Here is a 16,098-nt window from a genome sequence, read left to right on the forward strand (position 1 = left end):
CACATTAATTGTATTATACAAAAACCGAAGAAAATTGCTCGTTAGTTTATTTTTGTTAACTAGTTACAATAAAAATGAATATTAAAAAAAAAAATAAAAAATAAAAAAAAAATAGGAAAAGCAAAGTATTGGATATGCGTATTTGGTAATGCCGTCAGTGTAAACAGGATTGGTTCACTAAATCCGGACTCTGCGGCAGCGTATTTAGTCGGCTGGGTGCGTAATATAAAAGCCATTCTCTATAAAATTAGCGTAATTTTCTTGTTGAAAAACCCAATCTCGTTTCAATGATACTGGTAGCATCGCGAAACGTCATGGAGGTGGTCATTAAACGACTGAAACTTCACGTGAAATGGTTCAAAAACTGAAGAAGCGACTTGAGCGAAATCCACGATGAAGTGCCAATCAAATGGCGAGATAACTGAAAATATCTGAGCGTAGCATCCGCCGCATACTGAAAAATGATGCCAAAGTCAAGCCTTAAAAGATCCCACACCAAAGCAGCAAAAAGTCAGACTTGAGAGAGCGCAGGAGTTGCTTCGCTTGGCCGAAAGCGGTCAATTTCTGAACATTGTGTTTTCTGACGAGAAAATGTTTCAAATTAACCCTCTAGTGCATATAACCGCCTACAGGCGGGCAACACTTAAAAGCAAAAAAAAAATAAACTAAAAACACGAAGTGCTTCATATTCTTCAGTTTACCCTTGATCGTGAAAGCTGCATGTGCTCATATTACAAAAATTTTGCAAGTGGAATTAAAAGAAGTGATCAAATAACCGAAAAAAGTATTTTTCTGAGAAGGTGTTTTGTGAGACTTCCTAAGAAGTGCCCTATTAGAATATTGAGTTAAAAAAATATTTGGTAAGTAGATTGAGAAGTGTAGAGTGAGATAAAGTGCTCTCCAAGTTTTTTTTTATGTACATTGTGCCACTGTGTGCTTCACGCTGCAACCGTCTACAGGAGGCCGTATGCAGTGCGTTCAAAAAAAATGTTCAGTTATTATTTATATATTATATTTATATTTTTTATCACTAGAAAAATGTCGCGGTGGGGACGCAAACGCAAATACGACTTGTCGAAGATGTCAGATGAGAAGTTCAACGACTTTATGGACTTTTGCGAAAACAGTGATGAGGAAATTGAAGGCGATGATTTCGATAGTGACAACGACGTGAATGACCCAGATTTTGTGGTCCCCAATCAAAATGATTCCTTTCTACAAGAAACAGCAAACAACATTTCTGTATCTGATCCTTCTCTTTCCCTTGCTGTACCAACTGGTCCACAAGAAAATCTAAAAAGCATGTATGTACCGGTTTCACAAGGAGAAATTGAAATTACAGGAACAGACGAATTTTTGGGAAGGGGTATACCAACTTCTTCAGCGCACTTTGAATGCGATGTTGCTAATCTTCGAAACAATATGAAAGAGTTTCAAAACTTACTGTGGCGTAAAAATCATCTTCAAATAAATGTTGAAGAGTTGACGTTTCATAACCCGAATCTTGAAGAGTTTTTTCACTTAAAAACACCCTATGACTGCTTCGCATACTTTTTTAATACAGAGCTATTGAAACTGATTTGTGACGAAACCAGTCTCTATGCTCGTCAGAAGAAAATAAATTTAACTTTCGTCTGAACAGTGCAAGAAATACGAAAATATATTGGCATACTGATATTTATGTCTATACAGTGCGCTCGGGAAAACGTCAACTAATTAAAACTAATTAAAAAAAAAAACGTTTAACAAATTGTTGACGTTTATGAATGTAGAAACTTTTAATAAAAAAACATATTGATAGTGTGCTTTAAACGTTTTTATTGACTATAACAATGTTTATTGACATAAACAAATACAAAAAAAGAACAAAAAAGGCTTTCAGCCTAACTAAAACTAAAGAAACGCATTTCAAAAGAGATCACATTTCACATACATACTTATGCATCTAAAAAAAATCGGTTATTTTTTTCTGTTGTTTTTTCCTTTCCAATTTTTTTCTATTCTACATAACATACATAAATATGTATGTACTTAAATATAAGGGGAGTACCCGAATTCTGAACTAATTTCATGAAATAAATGTGTGTGTGTGATCAAAACTGTGTATTTTAACTGTTGCTTAATTCAAAATTTTGATTTATTGAAAGTTGACGTTTTAGAGCTTTGTGGTTTGGTTGACGTTTTAGAGTAGACAATGTAAAAAATTAAGGTTTGACGTTTTGGGATGTTGACGTAAACTAGTGTTGACGTTTTCCCGAGTGCACTGTATATCGTTTTCCGAATGTGCGATAATATTGGGGCAGACATTCTTTTCAACCAATAAAAAATGCCATGTCAGTAAATCGATTCGAAGAAATTCGGAGCTACATACATTTCGCTGATGGATCGAAACGACCATCTAGAGACCACGCTGACTATGATATCTTGTACCTTGTTCGACCTATTATCAAACATATGAATGTTCGATTTTCCTCTGTGCCAATGTCCCAGCGTTTGAGCATCGACGAACAAATGTGCGGCACGAAAATGTCTACAACAAATATCAAGCAGTATCTATATGCCGAAAAAGCCTCATAATTGGGGTTTCAAAATATTCTCCATTTGAGACACCAAAGGGTTTTCTTATAGTTTTGAATTGTTTACAGGCGCTGCCGATAACGTCCTTGAAGAAGAAATGCCTGATTTGGGAGCCGCTTCAAATATTGTTGTCCGTTTGTCAAGAAACATACCAGACTTTTCAAACCACAGAGTGTATTTCGATAATTACTTTACGTCGCTTGGACTATTGGTTTACCTTCGAAGTCGTGGATTTATTCGCTTGGAACTTTTCGAGCCAACCGTGTGAAAAACTGTAAACTATCTACCGATGAACAGCTAGTGGTGAAAAAAGCTTCTCGTGGATATTTGGAGGAATTCGTTGCCACCGCATTTGGAGTAGATATTTCTACTGTTGTTTGGAAGGACAGCAAACCAGTTCGTTTAGCGTCAACGTATGCAGGTGTGCAGCCATTTAACTCGAATAATCCGAGCGACCGAAACACATTGTCCCGTCACTATAACAGTCTAATTGGTCGCTACAAAATTCGCATGAAGACTGGTAAATGGCCATCTCGTATATTTCACCAAGTTATCGACTTGGCAATAGTGAACGCTTACGTTTTATACCATCGCATCAATCGTGAAAAACATCAGCGTGTCGAGCTTCCACGATTTCGGGAAGAAATCGCCGAAACTCTCCTGCTCATATCGGAAACGAAAAAATTAGGTCGCCCCACTGCTGCAGAAAAACAAGCCGAAGAAGTACCAAAGGGAAGCAAGTTACTGTACCTACCACCACCCAATATAAGGTATGATTGTCTCAATCATTGACTAAATTTCTGCGATAAAAGTAATAAACGTCAATGTCGTAACAAGCCATGTAAATCGGAGACTCAAGTTTATTGCGAAAAATGCAACATATCACTTTGCATGTCTGTCAAAAAATCATATTTTAAGGAATTTCATGCTGAATAAAGGACATTTTTGAAGATATGGTGGGAAGTTATTTCTAAGTAAATGTATATGTACATATATTCGTTCTTTTTAGACTTTGAACCAAACTTAACAATTTGTATACTATTTTATATATTACTTAAATTTTTATAAATAAACGTTTTCTGTTTACTTGTTTAAGTGGTATTGTATTTTTAGTAATTTTTTTTTAAGCTACCTGCATAAGACCGTCCAGAGGCGGGGCCACAGAGCGAATTCGGGTCGTACAAATAAAAATAATATTATGTTTGTGTTTTATGGCCTCTAATTAGTACAAACATAATTTTATAATAAAAAATCTTTTCTATGCACTAGAGGGTTAAGCAACTACAAAAACGACAGGGTTTATTTGACCGACGAAAATTAGAGTCATCGATGGAGGCAGCACCCGCCACAGGTAATGGTTTGGACGGCTGTATTCGCAGATGGGCGCTCTCCAATCGTTTTCATCGAGCCTGGCGTCAAGGTAAGTGGGAAATATTATCGGGAAAGTATACTGGAGGTTGCTTTGAAGCCGTGGGCAGACAAACATTTCGGTGGCAGACCATGGACGTTTCAACAGGACTCGGCACCGTCTCATAAAGCTCGAGTGAATCAAGAATGGCTAAAAAACAACGTTCCGAACTTCATAACGTCCACACAATGGCTCTCAAAATCACCAGACGCGAATCCGATGGAGTATTCGCTTTGTGCCATTTTGCAGAGCAAAGTCCGAGATAAAAGATTCACTAGTCTCGTGGCGCTGAAAAAAGCCATTGACCGCGATTGGGTCAAAATAGCTGCGAGTCACATTCGGGCGGTTTATGATTCATTTCTGGACCATCTCAAGGCCATAGACAAGGCAAAAGGTGGTAAAATCGAGCAAAAGTAAACTTATTCTTAATTTTGTATTATTTTCACACGTTTTAATTTATTGTTATTCAACTAAAAATACCTTTATATTTTTGTTATCTGCAGGCGACTCAGGATATCCGTTGGAAGCATGGCTCCCTACTCCATACAGGAATTCTACGGAGGATTCAGACGAACATTTTTTTTAATCAAAAACATTCAAAGGGAAGGTCGTTAATTCAGAGAGTTTTTGGCGTTTTGAAAGGCCGATTTCGTTGCCTTCTAGCTTCAAGGGAGTTGCACTGTGCTCCAGAAAAGGTTGTGCAAATACCAAATGTTTGTTGTGCTCTGCATAATATATGTATAATGTTCAAAGTTCATCCTCAGAGTTGAGAATTCGAACCGGAACAAGTGAACATGGTAAATATAGAAAATGTAGAAAATCCGAGTTTTGGAAATATAGCTAGACGTGTAAGAGACCAAATAAAAAATGATATGATTGCCACTCGAAATTCTGTATGAAAAATGTGTTTAAATTAAATCGTTTTTTAATAAATATGAATTCAGTCTTTTATTTAAGTTAGGTCTACAAAGTGTGTACATACATATATGGTATTAAAACTATTGTAATAGCAATAGTGCACAAATTATATATATTGTATACATTTTTTAAGCTATAATACTCGTACTTCGGTAAGGCACTGTGCATGGACAGGTACATCGAAACTAAGTCACTTGTATGTGTAGGCACATGCGTAGATACATAAGTAAAAAATTAAAAGGAAGTTCCATGTTTCTCATGTGTCTTACTTGTCTGCAACTTCACATCCAACATTTGTTTTTGAATTTCTAATTTGCTAAGTTTTAACTTTAAATTATCAAGGTCCATTTTTTGACTATGGACGAATTGCTCTTTTGCTAAATTTAGCTTTTTTTCTATTTTATATGCTATTTTCATGGTTTTGGAAATATTTTTTAAGGAATCATTAATCTCAGTCAGTATTTCTGTTGAATTTTTTTGGTACATAATTTGATTATCCACCTGCTTTTTAAGTAAGCTTTGCTTATTGCGTGGAGTGAGTACCGAACGGCTGCAGGAAGGTTTCTCAGTCACCTGTTTGGGCACATCGACTGAATCGCTGTAATTCGCCTCTTCGGGCATATCGACTAAATCGCTATCATTAAAAGCTGCTTCAAAACTTTTAGTTGGTACGTCCGTCTGACGCGCACCAAACTCTTTATAGATAGCAACTCGCTTACTCGCTGTTCTAATTGGTTCAGTGAGGAATAAACAGACGGACCGCCCCCTGTACCAGCAATATTGGTTTTGTTCCGACGCATTTTGGCTTTCAAATGGAGTTTGTAGTCAGCCCAAATCTGAAAATTATAATAATCCCATTATAGAAATAAAAAGTACACATGTCACTAAAGTTACTTTTCTCCAGCCGGCCATATCACGCATCGTTGGTCCAGCAGCATTTAGTTGGGAAGTTACTCTCTTCCATAAATTATTGACTGTTGTTTTTGCGTTGGGCGTCTTCATTAGTCACTTTGCCAAATCTGGATGTGTTGTCATGAAGTCCACTAGGATTTCGAATTGTTTCTTTTGTGTTTGCTTGTTGGTCTTTGCAGTTGCCCTATATATTTTTCCAAAAAGGTACAATGAATTAATATTTCAAATTTATAAAATTATCAATGAATACTTACATACATATTTGGAAATTGCGTATGGCTATTACTTGTAGCAAGAAAAATGCGATAGTGACAGCTGTTTGACATTCACTTTCGCAATACAGAGTGCTGCCGATGCGAAAAGGGAGAAAAAATTGCGAAAGCGCAAAATGTGAATGCGAATGTCAAAATACCGAGTACCGATTTTGCGATTTCGCGAATTTTTTCTTTCGCATCGCATTACAGAGTAAGGGCACAGGACTCGTAACCATCTCACAAAGCTCGAATGAACCAAGAATGGCGAAAAACAACGTTCCCAACTTCATGACGCCCACACAAAGACTCTCAAATTCACCAAACGCGAATCCGTTGGATTATTCTCTTCGATTCGTTTTGGAGAGCAAGGTCCGAACTAAAAGATTACTCAAGCTAGAGGAGCTGAAAAAATCCATTGTGTGGGAGTGCGCCAAAATACCTGCAAGTCACATTCGGGCAGCTTGCGATTCGCTTCTGGACCGTCTCAAGGCCATAGTTGAGGCAAAAGGTAGTCAAATCGAGCAAAAATAAACTTATTTTTAATTTTGTATTATTTTCATACATTTTTTACTCTGAATTGAATAAAAGTAATTTTCCAAACTAAATTTATGGCATTTTGAGTTGGTTGCACTTCGAGTGCCGGACCCTGTATTGCACTGTAGTGACTTTATGGCAGCTTAGTTATTGTCAGATAGTTTTTGTTGCTATTCTTGTTATTGTATTAACATAAACAGCCACATGTATGTAGAGTGAATGCTGCGGGAGCACTTCTCAGTGGATGTTACTCCCAACCTTATTATCAGGTCAGTTCATAAGTTCGTGCATTTTTTAAAGGTGGTTTTAAATTAATAAAAAAGATGTTTAAAGTATTTATTAATCAATAATATATTTTCCTTCATTATTTACAATACCTTCCCAACGTTTAGGCAAATTTTTAATTTACTGCTCAAAAAATTGTTTGTCCTTGGAGCCAAAATACGCTTCGATATCCCTTTTTAAAGCTTCTTTTGAGGAGTAGTTCTTGTTACTCATATGGCATTGAAGTCCACAGAAAAGGTGATAATCACAAGGTGCAATATTCGGAGAGTATGCTGGATGTGGCATTAGCTCCCATCCGAGTTCGTTCAGCTTGCCTAATGTTTGCCTTGCGGTATGAGGTCTTGCGTTGTCGTGGTGAAACAAAACTTTGCGTCTATTCACTAAAGACGGTCGATTTTTTTTAAGTGCCCCATTCAGGTTTGATAGCGAATGGGAATAATAATCAGCAGTTATCGTCGGAAAGGAGTTACCTGTATGCCGCGATGTCTGAATTTGGTATCCCCGCAAAACTAATACGGCTATGTAAGATGACGTTGCTCAACACAACAGCGCCGTCAGAATTGGAAAGGACCTCTCCGAGCCGTTTGATACCAAACGAGGTTTCAGACAGGGTGACTCCCTGTCGTGTGACTTCTTTAACCTGATGTTGGAGAGCATCGTGCGAGCCGCAGAACTTAATCGCTCAGGCACAATTTTTTTATAAGAGCGTACAATTGCTGGCGTATGCCGATGATATTGACATCATCGGCCTTACCAACCGCGCTGTTAGTTCTGCCTTCTCCAAACTGGATAAAGAGGCAAAGCGAATGGGTCTGGTGGTGAACGAGGACAAAACGAAGTACCTCCTGTCTTCAAACAAACAGTCGGCGCACTCGCGTATCGGCACCCACGTCACTGTTGACAGTTATAATTTTGAGGTTGTAAAAGACTTCGTCTATTTAGGAACCAGCATTAACACCGATAACAATGTCAGCCTTGAAATCCAACGTAGAATCTCTCTTGCCAACAAGTGCTACTTTGGACTAAGTAGGCAACTGAGCAGTAAAGTCCTCTCTCGACGAACAAAACTAACACTCAATAAGGGTCTCATCTTGCCCGTCCTAACGTATGGCGCAGAAGCTTGGACGATGACAACATTCGATGAAGCGACGCTTGGAGTGTTCGAGAGAAAGATTCTGCGTAAGATTTTTGGACCTTTGCACGTTGGCAACAGCGAATATCGCAGACGATGGAACGATGAGCTGTATGAGCTTTACGACGACATAGACATAGCGCAGCGAATAAAGATCCAGCGGCTACGTTGGCTGGGTCATGTCGTCCGAATGGATACAAACGCTCCGGCTTTGAAAGTATTCGATGCGGTACCAGCTGGTGGTAGCAGAGGAAGAGGGCGGCCTCCTCTGCGTTGGAAAGATCAGGTGGAGAAGGACTTGGCTTCACTTGGTGTGTCCAACTGGCGCCGGTTAGCACGAGAAAGAAACGACTGGCGCGCTTTGTTAAACTCGGCCAAAATCGCGTAAGCGGTTATAGCGCCAATTAAGAAGAAGAAGAAGTTATCGTCTGGTTTGGCTCCAGAAGTTCATCATAAGCAAAACCGGTCATATCCCACCAAATAGACAGGATAATCTTCTTGGGGTGAAGGCCATATCTAGAGGTCGGTTCTGGTGTTTCATCTTTATCTAACCATTGGCGTTTGTGAACAGGATTATTGTAAAGGACCCATTTTTCATCACCAGTAACGATGCGGTTCAAAAAAGTTTCATTTTAATTTTCCAGCCTTTGCAGCAGCTGAGAACACACATTCACTCTCTGCTGAAGGTTGGCGACGGAAAGTCTATGCGGAACCCATTTGCCCAGCTTTGAAACCTTCCCCAGGAGCCAGGTGCCTGTGAACTGTGAACTGTTCCATGTGAAGAACTTAAGCTTTGAGCTATCATATCGACTGTCAAATTTGGCTCAGCTTCCACGAGTTCGAGCAAGGCGTCGGAGTTAAAGACTTCAGGACGACCAGCGCACGGTGCATCCTCCACGTCGCAGTTTCCACTTCGGAATTTAGAAAACCACTTTTGCGCAGTCCTTACACTCACGGTATCCTCTCCGTGAACAGTGTTTATTTCTGCAGCGGCAGTTGTTGCATTTTTACTACTTTTATAAAAAAATACAAAATATGCCTCTTAAACGCGTTCGAAGATTCCATTTTAGTTTTTAACAACACGTGCTTCTATCCGCGATTAAAATCACTTGTTGAATGCACTACATATCAAAGAAAATATAAATAGTTCCGTTATATTCCGCGAATAATTTTTTGTATGCAAAAATCGTACAAAAGTGAAATTATGGCTAAAATACGCACGAACTTCTGGACTGACCGATATTTAGCCTTGAGCCGTCAGGGAATATAGCCACTGATCCTGGTGCAAGGTCCCTAACGTTATCCCATTCAAAGCTTTCACGGATTCGTGTGCAAAAATTATTTTCAATTGAAAAATTTGCGTCAATGTATTTTAAAAAATATAGTTAAAAGTTTAAGCGATTCGATTTACAATATTTTATGTTACGTGTTCGACTAACTTGAAAAATGTTGCTTTGACCATTAAAGTGAACAAATGAGCTTTCTGTGCACCTGGCGGTCTTGCACTACAATTCCAAAATCGTTTATTGAAAATGAATCACGCGCACTTTAATTCTGCTTTCTTCTCCCACTTGCACAAAAGCGAGGTTATTTCGAAATGTCATAAAGACATGGACAATTTTTTTGCGTTTTATTATCGCTAAATACATACACATGCCCCACAAAGTCTGCGTTCACCCTACAATAACTTTTTAGTGAATGAAACACACAACCTGATTTTATAATTTTTATAAATTTGTATATATTTATATATATTTATATGTTTATTATATGTTTAAGTTTCAAAAACAAAAATAAATTTCAAGATTCCTCACATAAGTTTTTAGATAACGGTGAATAATGGCTTCCTCCATTCTGCCTGCATGACACTCCGCAAAACCTCTTTACTAGTAATCACTTGCTGACGAATTCTTTTTTCCAATAGATCCCACAGATGCTCGATGGGGTTAAGATCTGGGGAATGTGGCGTTGTACAAGAGCCAAAACTTAACGATCTCGGCTGTGTGCTTCGGGTCGTTGTCTTGTTGAGACCACAATGCTCTTGATATGCCGATATTTTCTGCACTTTGCTTTAAATACCGTTTTAGTATGTTCAAGTATCCCCATTTATCCATCGTCGAATCAATAAATTCTAACTGACCCACCCCATTTGCCGCCATGCAGCCCCAAACCATAACCCCGCCACCTCCGTGCTTAACCGTTCCAGCAAGATATTCAAGTATCCCCATTTATCCATCGTCGAATCAATAAATTCTAACTGACCCACCCCATTTGCCGCCATGCAGCCCCAAACCATAACCCCACCACCTCCGAGCTTAACCGTGCCAGCAAGATTTTGCTTTTCAAGAGCAGTTCCAGGTTTTCGCCAAACAATTTGACGGCCTTTTATTCCGAATATACAAAATTTACTTTCGTCTGAAAATATTACTTTTTTCCAGAACTCGGGAGGCTTATTTATGTACTCATTAGCAAACTGAATGCGTTTACGTCTGTTCACAAGAGAAATGAAAGGCTTTCTTCGGGCGACTCTACCATGGTATCCAGCTTGACGTAGAACTTTTCTGGCAGTTTCAACGCAAATACTTTTTTTAAATGTTTGATTTATGTTTTCAACTAATTTTGAGGATGTAATCCGGGGGTTAACCTTTGATTGATTATAGAACGCTCTTCCCGGGTCGATAATTTTTTCGTACGCCCTGACCTGGGCTTAGATGTAAAAATTCCAGTTTGCCGAAAATTTGTTACAACTCGCTGAATAGAGGAATACGTTCTCCCAATAGATTTTCCAATATTTCAGAAACTTTTTCCGGCTTTCCACATTTTTATAATTATTTTCCTCTCAGAAACCCTTATTTCTTTTCCCTTTTCTTCCATGTTCTTTAATTATCTCCAGTTATAAATAAAATGTTCAACTAAGCTTTGTTAACATTTAGTCGAAGTAATGCGCAATCAAAAATTAGTATAAACAAGGAAAAATATCTTAAAATTAATGGTATTATTAAAATAAACAGGCTGAACGCAGACTTTTTGGTGCCACATTTACATGCTGCTGAAATTATTTTCCCGTTATCTAAAAAGTGAAGTGGGGAATCTTGTTTTTTTTTTGTTTGCCCTTGAAAGCTGGGAATGTAGTGAATAAACAAATTGTAAAGATTTCAATTTAATCATAATATTCAATTTTGTTTTTAATAAATTTAAGAAGGCTATTCGGGTGAACGCAGACTTTGTGGGGCATGTGTATATAAATATTTGATGGATTAAAAGAGTTTGAATTATTTTATAATAATATTTTATTTGGAAATAAAATACAAACAAATCTGCAATACCATACATGGGCTCCTATGCGGTAAGGGGTTAATTCACTTTTAACAAAGGCTTGAATTTCCAATATTTTTGAATAAAACACAGTTTTGACTTTCTTTCTTGTAATTTTATTAAATTTCACGGTCAATTATTAGTCATGGAATGCAGTTAGTCTTCTATTCTTGACTAACTTCGCTTAAACTTAAATTATGTTATTTTGATTTTCAATATTTTTTTTTTTGTTTCAATGGAATTCTGACCAACAAAGGATGCAGCTTTTTTTTATTTTCATATTTTTCCATTTGTTTCTTTTAATACTATATTTGTTTATTTTATTTGCGTTTTTTTTCGCTTCTGCACTTTTTACAACATTTTTTTCAAAACATTTATGCTTGAACTTCCTTCAATACTCGCGAAAGGCGAAAATGGAATGACGAAAATGTACAGGAAAGAAGCTCCAAATAAATATCTAAATATTGAGTAAAAATTGCAGAAAATACATCAGGGAATTTTACATGAAGCTATGGGCAGTTAACACCATTCTTATTGCAAACACTTTTTTCTTTATATTTTACGACTTTATGCAAAACAGTGTAACAAATTTATCTCGCTTTATTCTTTATTTAGTTATATATTTCTTCTCATACACTTGCGTTTACCGTCTTTTGTCATACATTTTTTATATTTTTTGTATTAATTTGCATTTGATTTTGCACTTAACTTTTTCTCCTCTTTTTTAGCTTTTCAAATGTCTGCAAAACCTGAAGATTTACTAAATCTAAATTTTTTATTATACTTAACTACAATTTGTTTCTCGTGCTTTATCCATATTCTTGAAATGCTAAATGTCTCTTGAATTTATGTTTATTGGGATCATGTTTATTGAAACCCCTTAAACATTTCCTTGCCTACGCGCAACTACATTAAATTATGTCTTTAATACACCGCCTTGCCTGATTTCTTATTCGATTATGATTTTTGCTAGCTTAAATTAATTTAAGCTCATGATATTTGTAGAATATGTAGATTTCCTCAAAACAAATTTTTTTTTCATCAAAATTTTTTTCGTGATTTAGTAAAAACAAAAACTGGATAATTCATTTCGCTTCACTTTGTATATGAAGTACAGGTATCATTTTTTGCATCAAATTATTTTTGAGATTTATTAAAAAAAAAACAATGGATGATTAATTTTGCGCCACCTTGTATATGAAGTACAGGTATCATTTTGTATCATTTTTTTCATCAAATTATTTTTGAGATTTATTAAAAAAAAAACAATGGATGATTAATTTTGCGCCACCTTGTATATGAAGTACAGATATCATTTTTTTCATCATTTTTTTTGTGATTTCGTAGAAAAAAAAAATTGGTGACTAATTTTGCGCCACCTTGTATATGAAGTACAGATATCATTTTTTCATAAATTTTTTGTTTTTGTGATTTAGTAAAAAAAAAATAGATGATTAATTTTGCGCCACCTTGTATATGCAGGTCAGATATCATTTTTCCACCAATTTTTTTTTGTGATTTAGTAAAAAAAATTAAAAAAAAACATGGATGATTAATTTTGCGCCACCTTGTATATGAAGTACAGATATAGTTTTTTTATCAAAATTTCCTTTTGTGATTTAGTAAACAAACAAAAAATTGGATGATTAATATTGCGCCACCTTGTATATGCAGCATACGGCTCGAATATAAGATCAGTTCATTGTAGTGGTCTTAGAGAACAAGTTTTCCTAATTACTGCCGACCTTCGACTGGTCAAGACACATCTACTTGTGTACCTGTGTAACCTTTGAAGATGGCAGAAAACTACATATAAGTATGGGATCCTCACTTTGTAGTACAACAAGGGGATCGTCTTAAATACCTGTAGAAGATACCATATACAGTGAAACCTTTTCTAATGGGCACCTCTATTAGACGTATATTTTCCTTGGGCGGACACTTTTTTCTATACCAAAGTTTAAGTCAGAGGTCTGTTCACGTTTCATTCCGCACAAGTTAACTGGGGACCAAAAATTGCTCAGAATTCAATTTCCCAAAGACTTCGTTAAAGAGGCAAGAAAATACGAGAATTTCCCTTACAACATTGTAACTGGTGACGAAGCGTGCTGTTTCCAACATGAACCTGAAACGAATGTCAAAGTGCCGAATGAAAGGCCCCAGACGAGTCACCACCCAAAAAATCGCGTTTGAAGAAGTCAAAAATCAAGTCGATGCTCATTTGTTTTTACGATTCCAAGGGAAGGACAAGGAGTTCGCGCCAATGGGCCAAATCGTTAATACGATTTTCTATCTTGGCGTTTTGAAGCGATGCAACATTAGTCGAATTCGCCCTGAATACCACGAAGGAGGAAGCTGGGGCTTATTGCATGATAATACACCAGCTCATCGATCCACTCTTGTGCCTGGTTTTTTGACACCCACCAACCAACTCGGACAGCGTCCGTCGTATACTACAAATTTGTATAAGTTTATCTATGCAATTCATTTTTTTACTAAATAAAAAAAAATAATTTTAATAATGGAAATCTTTATTTTAACCTCTACGCTCTCCATCGCTTCTTGGTTTGTTAACAACAGCTTTCTAGTTCACAAGTGTCAAATATTATTGACGTACAACGGAATATGCAAAAATTATAAATCTTCCGATAGGGTGATTAATTTCGCGCCTTCTTGTACAAGTAGAAGCCTAAGTTATGTGAAGCGTTTCATACGTCCCTGAACTTTGGAATTTTAGATGTTGTTGCTACTTGGCTATTTTGTTGTATTTGGGGTTCATTTAGATATTTTAAGTGTGCCAAACGGTTTAGTAAAATCTCAATTTTTTGGCTCAATCTCAACTTTTCTTCAAAATTTTTATTTCGAAATCTAGCGATCGTAGAAAAAATTTCTAAATTTCTTTTTTAACAAGAATTGTATCCAATTCATCCAGTGAAATAGCTTTTGTAAAACTACTAAACTTAATTACAAAAAAAAATGTTGTTATTGATTTAAGCCACTTTTTATTAAAAAGGGTTTTCCAATAAGAGGAGTTATTTTGATAAAAGATCAATGGTTTCGTTATTTCTGTGGCACGTACCGCCGTCTTGTTGAAAATAAACGTTGTCCAGATCAATACCATCCAATTCCGGCCATAAAAAATCATTAAACATCTCCCTCCATAGCGCAATCCATTCACTGTAACTGTTGTTCCAGCTTCATTTTCGAAAAAGTAAGGTCCAAGGACTCCACCGGACCATAAACCGCACCAAACAGTCACACGTTGAGGATAGAGCGGCTTTTCAACAATAACTCTTGGATTTTCTGAGTCGCAGATCCGACAATTTTGCTTGTTAACGAAGTCACCGAGGTGGAAATGGGCCTCATCACTCAAGATTATTTTTCGATGGAATTCCGGGTCATTTTCATGCATTTCAACGACCGAATCAGCAAAGACACGACGTTGTTGATGATCGGCCGGCTTGAGTTATTGGGTTAACTGGAGACTTAAGACCCAAATCTTTATGCAAAATACGGACGGTGTAACGACGTTTGTGGAATGCCTAATTCCAAAGAACGCCGAGGAATGGACAAACCTGGGTTTGCTTCAACATTTTCGGCTACAACAGCAATATTTTTTTTTTCGGCTATTCTTGAGCGATGTGCACGGGTTTTACTCTTCACATCACTAACTTGTCGCAACAGCTCGAATTTTTCCACCAATTTCTGTATTGCAGTCCGACAAGGTGCTTCCCGATGACCCAAAAATGTTAGTCTCTGCCAAATTTTCACCATTTTTATAGTGAATTTTAATAATTTCAATGCTGTTTGATCCAGCGGCTACATTGGCTGCGTCATGTCGTCCGATTGGATACAAACGTTCCGGCTTTGAAAGTATTCGATGCGGTACCAGCTGGTAGTAGTAGAGGAAGAGGAAGGCCTACTCTACGTTGGAAAGATCAGGTGAAGAAGGACTTGGTGGTAGCAGAAGAAGGGAAAGGCCTCCTTAGCGTTGGAAAGATCAGGTGTAGAAAGACTTGGCTTCACTTGGTGAGTCCAACTGGCACCAGTTAGCACGAGAAAAAAAACTACTGGCGCGCTTTCTTAAACTCGGCCAAAATCGCGTAAGCGATTATAGCGCCAATTAAGAAGAAGAAGGGAATGCTGTTTGTTGTTGTTTAAGCGTGTATCGTTCGATTTTTATTAATGGCGTAGTTTCTACTTGTTAAATATCAAAAAATGACAGCTTCAAAAGTGAGATCTACCGAAATAGCGGGCTATTCAAAATAACACCTGTTATTGGAAAACCCTTTAGTTGCAGGGGGTCCTAAGGAAATATTATAAGAATAAAAACCCTGCTTTTTGATTTTTCTCGAGAAATGAATTTTTGAGTTTTTGGCGATGTGGATAAGCCTACATAGGCTGCTCACAGGCTTTTGAAAATTTGATAAAAAAAACACTATCAGCGCACAAACAACTGATTTTCAGATGATATTTTGCTGTTTTGATGTATAAATTAAAACTAAGGGGATTAAATTTATAACATCTTAGTAGGTTATACAAATATTAAGAGGAACTTTTAATTATCTGAATTTCAACTTTTTCTATCAAGGCGAATCTATTAAAGGTAGTGTCGGTAAATCAGCTGATTTGATTCTTTTGTTTCGCCGTGTCCATATGGCTGTCAGCACAGAATGAAACAAGGCGAATTCATTTTTTCTTTACTACTTTTCGAATACTTTGCCATGACAATCAAACGCACAAAATATTGTTGTTGATCTAGA

This window comes from Anastrepha ludens, chromosome 6 (assembly GCF_028408465.1).
Source record: "Anastrepha ludens isolate Willacy chromosome 6, idAnaLude1.1, whole genome shotgun sequence".
In the NCBI taxonomy this organism is placed as follows: domain Eukaryota; kingdom Metazoa; phylum Arthropoda; class Insecta; order Diptera; family Tephritidae; genus Anastrepha; species Anastrepha ludens.